Raw genomic sequence first — 15,966 nt, 5'->3', positions numbered from 1 at the left:
CCACTTTTGGAATATTGCATGCAATTCTGGTCTCCTTTCTATTGGAAAGATGTTATGAAACTTGAAAGGGTTCAGAAAAGATTAACAAGGATGTTGTCAGTGTTGGAGGATTTGAGCTATAGAGAGAGGTTGAATAAGCTGGGGCTGTTTTCCCTGGAATGTCGGAAGCTGACAGGTGACCTTATAGAGGTTTAGAAAATCATGAGGGGCACGGATAGAATAAATAGACTCTTCCCTAGGGTTGGGGAGCAAAACTAGAGGGCATCGGTTTAGGATGAGAGGGGAAAGATATAAAAGGGACCTAAGGGGCAACTTTTTCACTCAGAGGGTGGTACAGGTATGGAATGAGCTGCCAGAGCAAGTGGTGGAACACTTAAAAGGCATTTGGATGTGTATATGAATAGGAAGCGTTTGGAGGGATATGGGCCGTGTGCTGGCAGGTGGGACTAGATGGGTTGGGATATCTGGTCGGCATGGACGAGTTGGACCATAGGGTCTATTTCCATGCTGTGTGCCTTTATGACTCTATGACTGTAAATGGTGATTAGTGAAAACCTTTCATTTATGCATCTAGACTGGGAATAACATGGGAAGTTCATCTGGAACATCCCAGTGAAAATCATTGCCTCTTTATTTCTCTGAAACCTTTAAAGGTGATACACAATGTCAATACCATTTGTACTCATCCTCTGCATCACTGCTAGCTTCCTGATGAACAGTCTTTTCTAGATGTTGCAATCAGATGGAAGGGGATGTATTTTGCTCTATGTCTTTCAACTGCCATCTGGTCCATTGCAATGAGCATTTTTTTTGTTTTAAATGGAGGTATCATGCTTCAATTAAACTTTGTTAATTAGATCAAAATGAACAAGAGTTAATTCTAAGGTTTACTTCAGTGAAAGAGAATAGTGTCTTTGAGATTAGATTAGATTCCCTACAATGTGGAAAAGGCCTTTCAGCCCAATAAGTCCACACCAACTCTCTGAAGAGTAACCCACCCTATGCATCTAACCCACCAATGCATCTAACATAACGGGCAATTTAGCATGGCCAATTCACCTGACTTGCACATCTTTGGATTGTGGGAGGAAATCCATGCAGACACGGGGAGAATGTACAAACTCCACACAGACAGTTGCCCAAGACAGGAATCAAACCCGGGTCCCTGGCGCTGTGAGGCAGCAGTGCTAACCACTGAGCCACTGAGCCATGTCTTAAAAGCACTTATTAATGGTGTTCATACAGACAACACAGATAATCAGCTTAAAAAGAATTGTGGTGAGGTGTGTGCCTATACAGGTATGGGAGGGAGAGACAGGTTGTTATAATGTAAAGATGTTTGGAACCCGATTTGCAAGAGTGAAACCTGATTCCCAACTGTGTGTCTGGTGTCCTGTTTCCTAAAAAATGCTGAAGCTGACAGATAATATTGATTTCTTGGTGAATGGTGGTTTTCTCAGTAGCATTTTCACTTGACACCAATTTTTGTGTTTATGAGAGAGAGACACACACACAGACATTGGCAGAGAGAGTATCTTCTCATTGCTGTCTTTTTGTTCATTTTCCCTTGTCTCTGTTTGGCTGTCCAAAGACAGCTGTTGATCAAGGACCATTTGTGTATTCCTCAGTCTGCTCATGGCTTTTCCAACCATCCACAGAAAATCTATCATCTCAAGGAGTAATTTCCAGAATGGTACGAACTGACTGAGATCCAGCTTTGAGTTTCAGTGCTCTTTTTAAAACTATGCAAACTTCAGATTGGATGACTTTGTGGTTGATCCGTGCTCACAAAACCATCAGGCGATTTCAGCCGTCACTTAAGGTCTGTATTTCTCCTCTTTAAAACAGTTTTTTATTCATGAGATATCTTGGGTATTAGATGATTGAAGTTGAAAACTGATCGTTCTTTCTCACTATGATCATAATTAGTTTTAACAGATCCATATAAAAAAGGCCTTGCATCCATCATGCATCTCTTTTACCTCAGAGTTCACACTTGAAATATCATACTTTAATCAATATGTATTTCTTTTAAATGGTATTGCTGCTGTTTCTTCTGACCTTGATAACTTTGCCTTTTTCTAAGGATAGCAGCTGGCGATTTTCAAGCAGCTGCCCATCTATATAAACCTGTTTTAGCAATTAGCTTCTGAGTAGCCTCGGAATTTGCCTATTTACATAACTTTCCCATGGGGTATACATAAATAGTCAATGTGAGGGATCAAGTCTGCTATAGCTCCATCTTGGGCAGGGAGATCAGCATGATTATTTAAAATGTTGGATTCAATCCCTACAAACCTCCTGATTCCTCGCGCTGTGCACAGCTGATTTAATGACAAAGGTTGTTGAGAGCTATCGAGTTGTGAGACTGGTGTGTTTAGTTGAGTTGAACCTGTTTCTGTTCTCTCTCTGCAAGCTAGAAGAGGTTCGAGTTGAAATAGCCTTTTTCCCAAAATTAAAATATTTCAAGTAATTTTAGCCTTGATCAACATGTCCCCCTCCCCCACACTCACACACACCAAACTTCTCCCCAATTCAATATTTCTTGTGATTTGAACAAGCATGACATATTTATCTCGATAATATCTAAACTCGACTTGCTTTTAAACTTTGTGAAATTTCAAAAATGGCTGAAGAATTATTCAGCATTAAGGCTGCAGCTATCCAATACATATATGCTGATGTTGGTGTTTTTTTAGCTTACTTACCCAACAAGTCCACACCGACCCACAACCCACCCATACCCCTTACCTAACATTATGGGCAATTCACCTGACCCACACATCTTTGGACAGTGGGAAGAAACCCACACAGACACAGGGAGAACGTGCAAACTCCACACAGTCAGTCGCCTGAGGCGGGAATTGAACCCAGGTTTCTGGCGCTGTGAGGCAGCAGTGCTAACCACTGTGCCACCGTGCCACCTTTTCTGAAGGCATAAGAAAATCAAAGAGTGTCTGTTAAGGCTTCAAGTCAGGTGGAAATTGATCCATCACAGCAGCAAGGTTTTGTATTCAATCAGGCACTGTCTGGTTAAGCCTGTTTTAGTTTTTGCACACTCCAAGAGGAAGAACTTTTCTTTTATGCATGTCTTTAAAATGCTAGCAGGAGAAGTGTAAGCGTAAAAACCACACTATTTTTCTTTTTTTCTCATTTTTAGGTTTGGAATAGGCCAAAGAATTGAACTTCAAACAGCAGATAGTTTTTTTTATTTTGTTCTCTTTCTGCTGGGAACTGCCCTGGAATAATATCATTTAATTGTTGATCTAAAGATATTGTGAGACAAATCGGCACCATGCTGTTACTGTGCTCAGAGCTGGTAGCTGTTTGGATGTTGAACTGATCAACCAAATAGTTTTGGCTGGGTTTTGGCAGGTGATTTTTTTAAAAGACTTCTGGAGATGGTGCTGCTTAGTTTTGCACTCTCCCTAGTTTCTGTCCAGTTATCGAATTGTTGAAGGTGCTGAGAGAAGTATTCCAATCTGTCAGGAATAAGTAAATACTTTTATAAATCTACTGAAACTGTTTGCATTAATTGGTAACTTTAGATTTCAAGTGAGATATGAAGTTCTACTTGCCAGTGAACAACCCAATATCCAAAGTTTTCATGGAGACACGCATTGGTAAGCATTGATTGAAATGGTTTATTGAATTGGCAAATTATTTTTTATTTATTATTCCCATATACAGATGTCTGCATGTGTGTGAATGGGATTTATGGTCAAAGAAAATTGGGCTTCAGATTGTATATCCTAATTGTTCATCTGTGTTCTGCTCAATTTACATTATTAATGATAAATTGTTGATATTTGCTTAAGTTATAAACTTGGTCTTCAAAGTCTATTAATCATAAAGTCTGGTTAAGAACAGTTAAGTATTTTAAGGATCTTTGAATGTTCTAAAAGAGCCAGATTGGGTAGTCCAGGTAACTCAGCGCACAAACCACAACATCAGAGGATATGTTTTTATATTGAACTGCATTATGGTAATTTGTCGTGTGAATAGTTTAAAGTTACATTGTATGGGACAACTTACCTTGAAAGCATAGATCCCCATGATGAATCTCTGCAATAAAAGCACATCCACAATTTAATACGGTACCTGATAGTGACATTTTAAGGTGTGAAAACATTTTACAGTCACCTTGCAGAATGTTCCCAACCACTTAGCAGGTTTTCAATTTATGCACAAAATTTCAAACCTGGCATGCTTTTAACAGGTTTCCAAAACCTTACACTATCAAAATAGGGAACTTAACTTCAGCAGGACTATGTGTATTCTACATAAGACATTGCCAATCTGCACAAAAGCGAGAGTGAAATGGTGTGCTGTTAGGAATACAGAGAAAAATCAAATTTCCTCCAGAAGAAAGGAAAATGCATCTTTTCACACACTGAAATTTACCTTCACACCCGGATGAAACTTCAGCCCAAGGTAGTTCATGATATATAGAATTGCCAAATCATCTGTGTAGAATAAATAGCTCTTGGTATATAGAAGGCTACGGCTTGTGCGATCATTGACCAGAGGTGCATCAGTCATCTGTTTCAGAAATTATTCCATAACAGACCACACCAGAACATTGTATAGCTTTGACTCTGCCTCCTCTGGCATTCTTCAGACCTTGGCCACCTTGAGGGATAGTATTTGCTCCCTTAAGTGCTTCCCAAGTTAGCTCCTTGTTCTAATGCTTGCTGATATTATCAATGTTCCCTCTAAGCTGTGTGGTTGCATAGCTACATGGAGAGCATGCATTTGTTTCTGGTTCCAGAATCCACTGACATTCACAAAGCTTAGAAATCCCCACACACAGGCAGGAAAGAGTAGAGGGAACATAGATCAGAATGCAAAACGTAACCACAACAAGTAAATTAGGGCATAAGAGGAAGCTTGCTCAAAATGTAAAAACAAATATCAAGAGATTCTATATGTATCTGACAAGAAAAAATGTATTCCAAATGTTGGTCCTCTAAATGATGAAGATGAAGATTAAATAGCAGATAATAAGGAAATGGCAGATATAATGAACACATATTTTACTATGAACTTCAACAAAACGGGTAGAAAAAATTCCCACTAACAGAAGTGACATCAGGACTGTGAAAGAACAGAAGGAGTTGGTGAAATCATAATCACTAATTGAGCAAAGTGGTAGAGCTTGGGTTATTAGATCGCTGGGTAGAAAAACATGAATTTGTTCACTTTGGCAGGAAATATAAAAAGAACATTTTTTTTAAACAAAGAATGACTGCAGCTTTCCGAGGTGCAGAGGGATCGAGATGTTCTAGTGCAGGAGTCACTAAAAGATAGTATGTACGTACAGCAAGTGATTAAGTTTAATGAAATGTTATTCTTTATTACAAGAGGAAATGAACATTAAATAAGGTTGTTATGCTTAAGTTATACAGGGCATAAGTAAAATCTCATTTCAAATACTATATGCGATTTTGGTCTCCATATTAAAAAAGACTGTAAATGCATTAGAGATGACGGCTTACTGGATTGATACTTTGAATGAACGGTTACCTTCTGAAGATAGGTCAGACAGGCTGGGTTTGTAGAGTATCTAGTTTTTCATTTATCATCTATATTCTTCTCTGTCCATTTCTGCCATTCACTGACCTATATTTTCTATATTAGTATTTTGCTTTCCTGTTTTAACTCCTATCGCTTGATCTGTTACATTTTTCCAAGCTTGTTCCCTTTCCCCAGTTGTTAGGTTTAAGCCCTCCCTATTTACCTAGTAATGTAGCTTGTTAGAACTCTAGTCCTAGCATAATTCAGGTGTACACCATCCTGACAGTATAGATACCACCGTTTGCAGTGGTGTTGTACAATCCAGAACCCACTTCTCCAACACCAATCTTTGAGGCCATGCATTTACTTCTCTGTTTCTCCCGTGCCAATTTGCACTTGGCTCAAATCTTTGAGGTTCTGCCTTTTCATTAAGCATTGATCTTCTCATATTATTTTTCTACTTTATACTAAGAAGAACTGTAATTTTACCTTATTTCTTTATTTTTGTGCTTTGTACCCAAGATTTTATAGCTAGGTACCTTTGTACCTAAGTTGGCGACCTTGTACACTTTTCATTGTACTCCTGTATTCCTGCACTAGAGTATACATATGAGAATAAGCCCTAATCAGCAGAAGCTTGTTCCTAGTTCTACTTATGTCATTAATACTGATGTGGATCATGGTCACTGGATACTTCCACTGCAAGTTTTTTCCAAACTCAGAGCTGATAGCCCGAACCCGGTCACCAGGTAATGAATACAACTATTTGGACTCTCACTGTTGTAGAGAATTGGATCACTTCACTTACACTCCAGATATACAGAGCCTGCAATTTGTCTGACCCTTTTAAATGTTAATAAAACATTTGCCAATCAGCTACAAATAATTATTGTACTTGAACAGAACCGCCCAATGGCCTCATTTTATCTGCTTTTCGTAAGGCAGTGTTGAAATCTAATCTACTTGCCCTTAAACTGACTTTATTGAATGACACCTGATGATTTTATTGTAATTGAATTCATGACTGGATGATTAATTGGTTGACATTTTCATGATTTGTGAACCTGTTATTTTCCTATAATTGGTAGAAATTCTAACCCCTGGCAAATCAGTTCACTATTTGTCAGGGTTCGATTAATTCTGTAAAGAGTTAAATGTAATCAATACAGATCTACAATGTATTACGCTGGTGCAAGGTATTTCCAAGGTGGACAGGCCAATAACTGGGCTACAGATGATCAGGTTTTTACAAGAAATGAGAATACAAAAATAAGATCAGTAGAAGTGGAATTACAGGTTAGATTTGTATCATGTTGTACAAGCTAGTGTATGAGGTAAGACCTCACCTTTGAAATGTACTGAATGATGTAACGGTGGATGCAGACTATTGAAATTTTCAGATTAATCTGACATTTTAGAAATTCAGGTGTACTGTTTGCAGTTGCTTTTGTATTTTCCCCTTAGCATAGAAAACTTCAGAATGTGTACATTACCGAGAGATTAAACCATGCCTCACAGCTTTCTATGAAGTTACTTTAGGGCCTTTGAGTCTTCAATGTTTGTTTCTGAAATGTCAGATTAATATATATTTTAAAAGGTCATTGCTTAGCTGTGTTTGTCTCTGAACTAATTAATGCATTTCATTTTGTATCACAACTAGTCTATAGTAAGTCAGTATGAGCCCCATCCACATTTAGAAAATGATGCATAATGCATATACAACTGCTCCAGTGATTCTGTAGGTGCTTACACGGGCCCAGTGTGTTACTGAAGATGTGCACAAATGGGTTTGCACATTGGCAATCTATTTGATCTGGAGGTGATTTTTATGATCTAATGTCCTTGTCATCACAAAGACCACTCAAGTCACCTGTCTCCATACCTGCCTTAGCTTAACTACAGCAGATACTCTCATTCTTGCTTTTATTATGGTCGCATTCAACTATTTCAACATTCTCTTGTCTTGCCTTCCATTTGACACTCAATAAACCTGAATAGATCCAAAACTCTGCAGCCTCTGTCCTAAATTGTTTCAAGTTAGAATGGTCATGGAGTAAAGTTGGAACAAAGTGTAAAAGTATTTGGATATTTGAGTAAGTGAATGAGTCTTCGTACAAAATCTACTGTTGCTTGCAGTTAGCATTTAAGTTTTTAATTTAATGTTCTACATTGCTATGCTTGGGCAGGACTAAACGAGGTCTCTGCTGGAGAGCAGGTCTGATTAGTTAATTAAGTAATTGGTCTAATCCAGTTCAGTAACTGCTGGAGAGTTCTCTCATCTTAGTCTCCTTCATATTAATGAGGAAGGTTAGATTATAGTGGGCACAGAGTGCAGTTGAAACAGAATGAAAACTTATGAATTTAGTTAGTGACAGTGTTTGTTAAGTAAGGAAGGTGCTCCTTTTGCTTTCTTCAAACCATTGTCAGCCTCCAGGAGAATGATGGTTGAAACGTTGCCTAAGAGGTGACAGAGAGCCATAAGACCATAAGACATAGGAGTGGAAGTAAGGCCATTTGGCCCATTGAGTCCATTCCGCCATTCAATCATGGCTGATGGGCATTTCAACTCCACTTGCCTACACATTCCCCATAGCCCTTAATTCCTTGAGGGATCAAGAATTTAGCAATCTCTGCCTTGAAGATATTTAAAGTCCCGGCCTCCACTGCACTCCATGACAATGAATTCCACAGGCCCACCATTCTCTGGCTGAAGAAATATCTCCCCATTTCCATTCTAAATTGACCCTATCTAATTCTAAGTAAGTACAATCTGAATTATTGCAGGATGACCTGAATGTTGAACGGTAGAGTGTACTTAAGAAAGACAGGTCGTTCTCTAAGGGTGACTAAGAATGGCTTTGTTAATTAATGAGGATATCAGAACAGTGGAGAATGACGACCTACGTTTAGAAAACCAGAATGTAGAAAGTGTTTGGGTTGAGATGTGACAAAGCAAGAAATCACTGGGAGAGTGGTCTACAGGCTCCATTGTAGTAGGATTGAGTACAAAAGAAAAAAAAAGCAGCTTGTCAGAAAGGTACAGCAACAAGCATGAGGATTGTAATCTATATGTTAAGTGGTGAAATCAGTTGGGGAAAGGTAGTGTTGATGGGGAGTTCATAGACATTTTTCAGGATAGCTTTTATCAACAGTGCTTTCTGAAGCTGACCAGAGAACCGGCTGTGTTAGAGCTGGTGTTGTGAACAGAGAATAAAATTAATTAATGTCCTCATAATGAAGCTACCCCTAAGTATCAGCGATCATAATATGAATTTTATATTCTGTTTGAGGGAAAGAGGACCTGGTCCAGAAATAGTATTTTCAACATAAGAGATGTTATAAGGGCACAAAAATAGATTAGATGAAGTGAACTGGCAAATTAGGTTACGGAAATGACCAATAGAGACACAGTGGCAGATACTTAAGGAAATATTTCAGCATGCATAGAATAGATACATTCCAACAGGAAAGTAAAATTCCAAAAGGAGGACACTTCCATGTAAAATGTGCGGAAATGTGACATTGCCTACTTTGGCAAGAAGAATAATAAGAAGCATTTTATCTAAACAATGAGTGACTGCAGAGCTATGAGATGCAGAACAATCTGCGTGTGCTAGTGCATAGATTGCGTAAGATTAGAATATAGGTCCAGCAAGTAATTCAGAGTGCTAATACAATGTTATTGTTTGATTCAAAGTGAATTGAATATGAAGTATACAACTTCAGTTGTACAGAGCATTGGTGAGACGACCAAGTGTGAAGTACCATATAGAACATTATTATCCTTATTTAAGAAAGAATCTAAATGCAATGATAGCTATTCAGCAAAGGCTTACAATTCTAATACTTGGAATGGGTGGGTTGTCTTATAAAAGGTTGTACAAGTCATGTTTGTATCCAAGGGATTTTAGAAGAGTAAAAGGCAACTTGATTGATGTAGACTAGCTTTCAACAGGTCCTTTAGCCCTGGATTGCCCTCCTATACCTTTTTAATATCATCTTCCAAAGGCACATCTTTGGTCAGATATGATCTCCTTTGGCTAGGTGTTGGTTTTTGACTCACTTTACTCACCAAGTATGTTGGGATATGTTGCTATGTTAATTTGTAGGAACATCAGATGTTTAATCTTCGTTTATGATTGCACACAGATGGAAATGCTGGTAAAAATGGCATTTTCAGATTAGAGTGAGGGCAAGGAAAGATAAATGGGAGCAGGTGTTAAGGCTGATGTGCCAGCTAGTGAGATTGAGGTTGATCTAAACAGAACACCATATGCTCATTTTTGCCCCATATTGCTTAGTATCTTTGGTGAACAATGCTTTATTTAATCTCCGATTATAAAATGAACAATTTACCTAGCTAGGATTTTCCACTTAGAGTTCCAAACTTCTGCCATCTTTGCTTGTGGAAATACTTCCTCATTTCTAACCATGGAAATAATGTGCTCTCTCTCTCTACCCTATCCTCTAATATTTTAATAGCTTGATCAAACCACCCTGAATACCTTCTAAATTTCCGGACAATGCAACCTGGTTTGTACAATCTCTTCTCATAGTTTCACTGTTGGAATCTAGCTGTCATTCAGATAAATCTACATTTCATTCCAACGAAGGGCAGGACAGCTGAAACTGAGGAGTTGTTAAGTTCACTTTGACCACACATTTGTTTTGTTTGTGCAACATCTTAGTAAGTCGATAAATTCTCTTTCTCCACCCAAATGCTTTCAGTATAAGAAATTACATGATATTCTGTCATCTTTTGATACTTTTAATATCAAACAATCTGTCATTTTTCATCAAGGCACACTTACCAAGGGATCACCATGTGTTAGAAAGCGATTCCTGATGACCTTGTTCAGTTGGTTCTCTTTTTAAAAATTAAATATCAAAAGGACAAAGTCAAGAATGGCAGGCACAGTGCAATAGGGGCTTTTTAACACCCACTGAAACAGTTTCTGCACCGATGTTTGTAAAGAGGAATACGATCAGAGGCTCCTTTACAGCCCAGCAGGTTTTATTTAAATTTTCAACAATAAATTTTGTTGAATACTTCAAAAGGCTCTTGATAACATGCTGTCCTTTTTGTTATTGATTTTTACTTTATTGCACAAGTCCTCAGTTGTTGCTTACATGTTCATTGACTTTGGTGTCTCCTTCAGGGACAAAAACTGAGAAGGTAGTTTTACAGGGAACAGAAAATTAAATGGAGATATAGATTGAGGTTGACAGAATAAAGAAGATGGCCCATCCTTTAGTGTGGAAGAAAAGTGACACAATATGTGACTCTATGAAACGTGCCTTGTCTGCCTCGCAGATGAAGATGACCAAATCTTGGCTCAATTTTCTTTCAAATCTCACATACTGAAATGTCAAAGATTATTCTGCTTGTTCTCATCAATTTTATATTTGACTGCCTTGTACTTCTTGAAGGTGAAGGGATTTCTTTTCAGGTAACTGTCCTTGGACAATAAAGTTATCACATCATTTGTAAATATGATTTAATAAATGTCAGAACGTGATGAATCACATTGAACAACAAACTTTTAAATTTGTTCGTGAGATGAGTTTTACTGGCTCAGCTGGCATTTATTACCCATCCCTAATTAACGTTGAGCAGGCAGCAGTGAGCCAGCCTTTTAAACCACTGGGACTTCTCTTGAGATTTTATTCTGGGTGTTGTAGGCGCTGAATACAGCCTGTACTCAGAATAATAAAACAGAATCAAGCAAAGGAACATGTTTGATTCATTCAGCCAATTCCTGGGATGTACAGCCTTCTTACCAGACTTTGCACCAGGACTAAAATTAATGCATAATATTGTTCAATTGTGAGGTGGGCAGAATGTCTTTTTGAAATGCTGTTGGAAATACCACTGGCATAGCCACTTTGTAGTAGCTGTGTGAAATGGCTTCCTTAATCTCTTCATGTTTTTGAAATACTCTCACTTTTCTAGGGTAAGTTGAAGGACACCAAATGTGAATGTATTGGGCCTTAGTTCATTTGTGAGTTTGCAGGATACATATTCATTTAGCATGGTCCAACCACTTTATGCTGAATGTAATCCCAAACTAGTCCCATCTACCTGCTCCTGACCCATAACCCTCCAAATCTTTTCCATTCAAATAATTATCCAAATGTCTTTAAACGTTGTAATTGTGCCCACATCCACCACTTTCCCAGAAGTTCATTTCACATGCAAACCACATTCTATGTAAAAACAAAATTGCCTTATATGTCTATTTTTAAGTCTCTCTCCTCTCTCATTAAAAATGTCTCCTAGTCTTGAAATTCCCCATCCCAGGGAAATGACAGCCACCATTAACCCTATCCACTCCCCTCATGATTTTACAAACTTCTATAAGGTCACCTCTTAACCTCCTAGGATCTGGTGATACATGATGAGCAACAAATAGCCGTTGTCTTTCAGGACAACTGTGCTCCCTATTTCTGCATTAGACTTGCAAAGTGAGCAAACTGAATCGACCAGCCCATGCTTGCAAAACCCAATGAAACATCTGTTTGGTATGATTGGGCAGCACATGCTGAACTATCACGAGTATGCTAAAGGTGACATCAAGCATCAATTTAAGATAATTAACTGCCCTCCCAATATATCACTCAGGTGATTTTATTCAAATATAGGGCTGTTCTATATAAGCGAAAGGAATATGTTCAAGCCCTGCATCTTTTTTGTATTGCGTGGGAGCTTGAGACCTTAATATCACTATCAATCACAGTTCCTGCCGCTCTATTAAGGCTGTTGTATGATACTATGATGCACACCTGAGGAAGCAGCCCCCCTCCCCCCCAGGAAAGGCAAAAATGGCAAATGACTATTGGGATCCAGTGGCATTCCTCCATGACCCTTAAAAGTTTCTTTGGAATCACAGTGACTGGAGACACATTCATTAATAGACTAAATATTTGTTACAAAACATACAGTTATTATTTGTTTGGTTTTGATTTGAGTGATTAGAATGAACTGTTTTCAGCAGGAATAGGTTAAATATTCTGAGTAAGCTTCCTTATTTCATTAAGATTGCCATAAGACCGCTGTGATTGATGTGGTAATAAAGTATGTATTTAAAATTTTTGAATTATAGCCAAAAATGTCTTTCAATGAGTTGAAAATAAATGAATACAAAACATTAATTAAATTTGACATTAAGTATTTTTGTACACTTTTTACAATTTGAAAATTGATCTCAATTTTACTTGAAGGTTTATTCTCTCTCCTGTGAATTGGATGCAGGGGTCAAGCTCTACCACTTCTTAAACACTTTTAATTTTTTTTATGTATTACTGTCAGGTTTAATAATGATTTAACAAAAAAAACCTGTGCTTAATTTAACTCACTGATGTTGCTGTTGGAGATTATCAGACTTTTTTATATGAATTCATTTGTATCTCCTGTGTATGTAACGTTTAACTTTGCAGTGCAGCAGCTGTTTGTAGATAATAACTTTTATATGTTTTGGTTTGAACTTATTTACATTCCTACGCATAATTTAGAGAAAGAGGATTATTTAATCTTTTCAGCTAATCTTATTGATGCTGCACTCTATTTCAATACTGTTGAAACAAAATCTAAGGTAAGTATCAAGCTCAATGCAAACTTGGTGTGCAGTCATATCAAACATATTAACCAGGATATTATAGAAACAGTAGGGTCAAGGACAGATGTGTGGGATATTGCATAAATGTTTGAACATGACCAGGCTGGGCTTTTGCCATTTTAAGTTAGAATGGCAGAAAGCAAACTCAATTTCCTCCTTGGCCCAGGGTGAATTATCTCATGCAATCAATGATTCCTACTTAATTATTTAACTGTTCTTGGATGCATTACTCACTAATTATGTGGTGAACAACTGTCAGGATCTTCTGGCTCCCAAGCTGAGAGCAACTTCTAAAAGCCAGCTGGGCATCCTTAACTTGCTGTAAAACCATTACTCTCTTTTACACAGTCATGCATACCTCTAAAGTCATGCAAAAGAAAACTAAGCTTTAGTTCCCTTTTGTGGAACAGGATTTGGAGATGTTGGTGGACTGACAGAGAGAAGGTTAGTTCGCTTCCTGATTGATTGCTGCAAGAGGCCACCTGATCAGACCCAGCAACCCTGTGCAGAGAGAGCAGCATAGGTCACCAGTGTTGTGAGACCATAAGACCATAAGACATAGGAGTGGAAGTGAGGCCATTCGGCCCATCGAGTCCACTCCGCCATTCAATCATGGCTGATGCGCATTTCAACTCCACTTACCAGCATTCTCCCCGTAGCCCTTAATTCCTCGAGACAACAAGAATCTATCAATCTCAGCCTTGAAGACATTTAGCGTCCCGGCCTCCACTGCACTCCGTGGTAATGAATTCCACAGGCCCACCACTCTCTGGCTGAAGAGGGTCAGTGATCTCCCTGAACACTGCAAGGGAGCACACCTTTTCTTTTTCTCTCTGCTGTCTCAAATTCTGTGATTGTAGTTACTCCAACTCTGCTATGCTTAAGCATCTCACCAACGGGGATGGAGTACCATCCTCAGTGTCACATTAATTGTATTCACTCTAGGGACCATACCTGCATCCTCTGCAACTACTATGATCTAAGAAGTGGAGAAGCCGGTGTTGGACTGCGGTGGACAAGGTATAAAAATCACATAACACCAGGTTATAGTCCAGCAGGTTTATTTCGTAGCGGTAGCATTTGGACCACTGCTCCTTCATCACAGCTACCTGATGAAGAAGCAGCACTCCGAAAGCTAGTGCTTCCAAATAAGCCTGTTTGATTATAACCTGGTGCTGTGATTATTAACATGATCCAAGAACTAACTCCCATTCTTCTATTCCCTTTGTGTCACTGTCCCTGTGGTCCCAATGATCTCTCAGCCTCCTCTGTTTCTGTTGAGGGCCTTTTATGTTCCATCATTGTAGCTGCTTTGCACTCTGAGCCTTTAAGGCTGATAGTTTGTGTCCTTGTTGTTCATACACTTTCTCCTGTGGAGGCCAAAGTAACCATAGCTTGGTTGAACCACCCCCACAACTTCTAAAGCTTCAAGTCTCCTCCCATTAAACCTGAGGTTCCACCCTTCTATCTGCAATTGCCCCCTATCAGTGTCACCATTCCCTTGGTGACCTAGTGCACTGACATGAGCTGCCTGCTTTCCAGAGGGCATCATGCACTGACTCCTCATAAACCCCAGTTTTGACTGTGACTGTGATTTACCCTTATATATAAAAAAGTTCTGGTGAAAGTCAGCACGTCTGGCAGTGAGAAAACAAGTTAGCGTTTCAATTGTTGGGTGGAACACTGTTGAAGGTCAAAGTAAGAAATGAGAGGGTGGGAGCAAAGTGATTTCTTGAAATCCCCTCAGCCTGTTCCTGCCGTACTGAACTTATTTCTTCCTAACTTAATTCTGTCCTCTACACTCCCACCTTGTTTAGTCTTTTCCCATTTACATTTGTGATTCTTCTGATGCCTTATGTTAGTTCCGCAATTTTGAGTTTTCCAGCACCAGCTGCTGCCTCTTCATCATGGAGGTACCATCCCTCTACTCATCCATTCCCCATCAGGATATTCTGAATACTCTGCGTTCTTTCCCTGAAAAGAGGCCTGAACAGTCTGTAGCTACCACCACCCTCTTCCACCTGGCTGAACCCGTTCTCATGTTGAATAAGGTCCACATTAATCTGGCTCGCCTGTGCAAAAGCGACAGTTTCATGTCAAGAAAAGCTGAATGGCCAGCTGTAGTGGGAACTAATGAGAAAAGTCCCAACTCTGTGAAAATTCAAACAATGAAAAACTGGGTGGCTCAGTGGTTAGCACTGCTGCCTCTCAGTACCATGGACCCAGGTTCAATTCCAGCCTTGGGCAACTGTCTGTGTGGAGTTTGCACATTCTCCCTGTGTCTGTGTGGGTTTCCTCCAGGTGCTTCAGTTTCCTCCTATAGTCCAAAGATGTAGAGGTTAGGAGATTGGCCGTGCTAAATTGCCCAAAGTGTTCAGGGATGTATAGGTTAGGAGCATTAGTTAGGGTAAGTATAAGGTAGGGGAAAGGGTCTGGGTGGGTTACTGTTCGGAGTGTCGGTGTGGACTTGTTGGGTTGAAGGGTCTGTTTCCATACTGTAGCGATTCCACATTGTCAAGCTTCCTGACTAATGAGAGGAAGATTAGGAGTATGATGTTTATATGGTGAGTCGGGCTGTTAGTAGGATACAAATGCATAGAAGTAAACTGCTTGTCACCTGATGGCAAGATTTTGAAATCTCCATATAAGGTGGGAGGACTTAATCAGGAGAGTTTCTGTTAATGTTGAACCTTTTTTTTAACTCACCCAATTAAGTCATCTTACTTGCTGTCTCTGCAATCACTTCAGAGGGTGGAAAATTCTAAGTGATGTGAATTTAAATGTCTAGAGTATAAACAGTGCTGGATGGAGTGTTAGAACATTTATTTATTCA

This window comes from Hemiscyllium ocellatum, chromosome 13 (genome assembly GCF_020745735.1).
Source record: "Hemiscyllium ocellatum isolate sHemOce1 chromosome 13, sHemOce1.pat.X.cur, whole genome shotgun sequence".
Lineage (NCBI taxonomy): Eukaryota > Metazoa > Chordata > Chondrichthyes > Orectolobiformes > Hemiscylliidae > Hemiscyllium > Hemiscyllium ocellatum.
Note: the sequence above shows the minus strand (reverse complement) of the source record.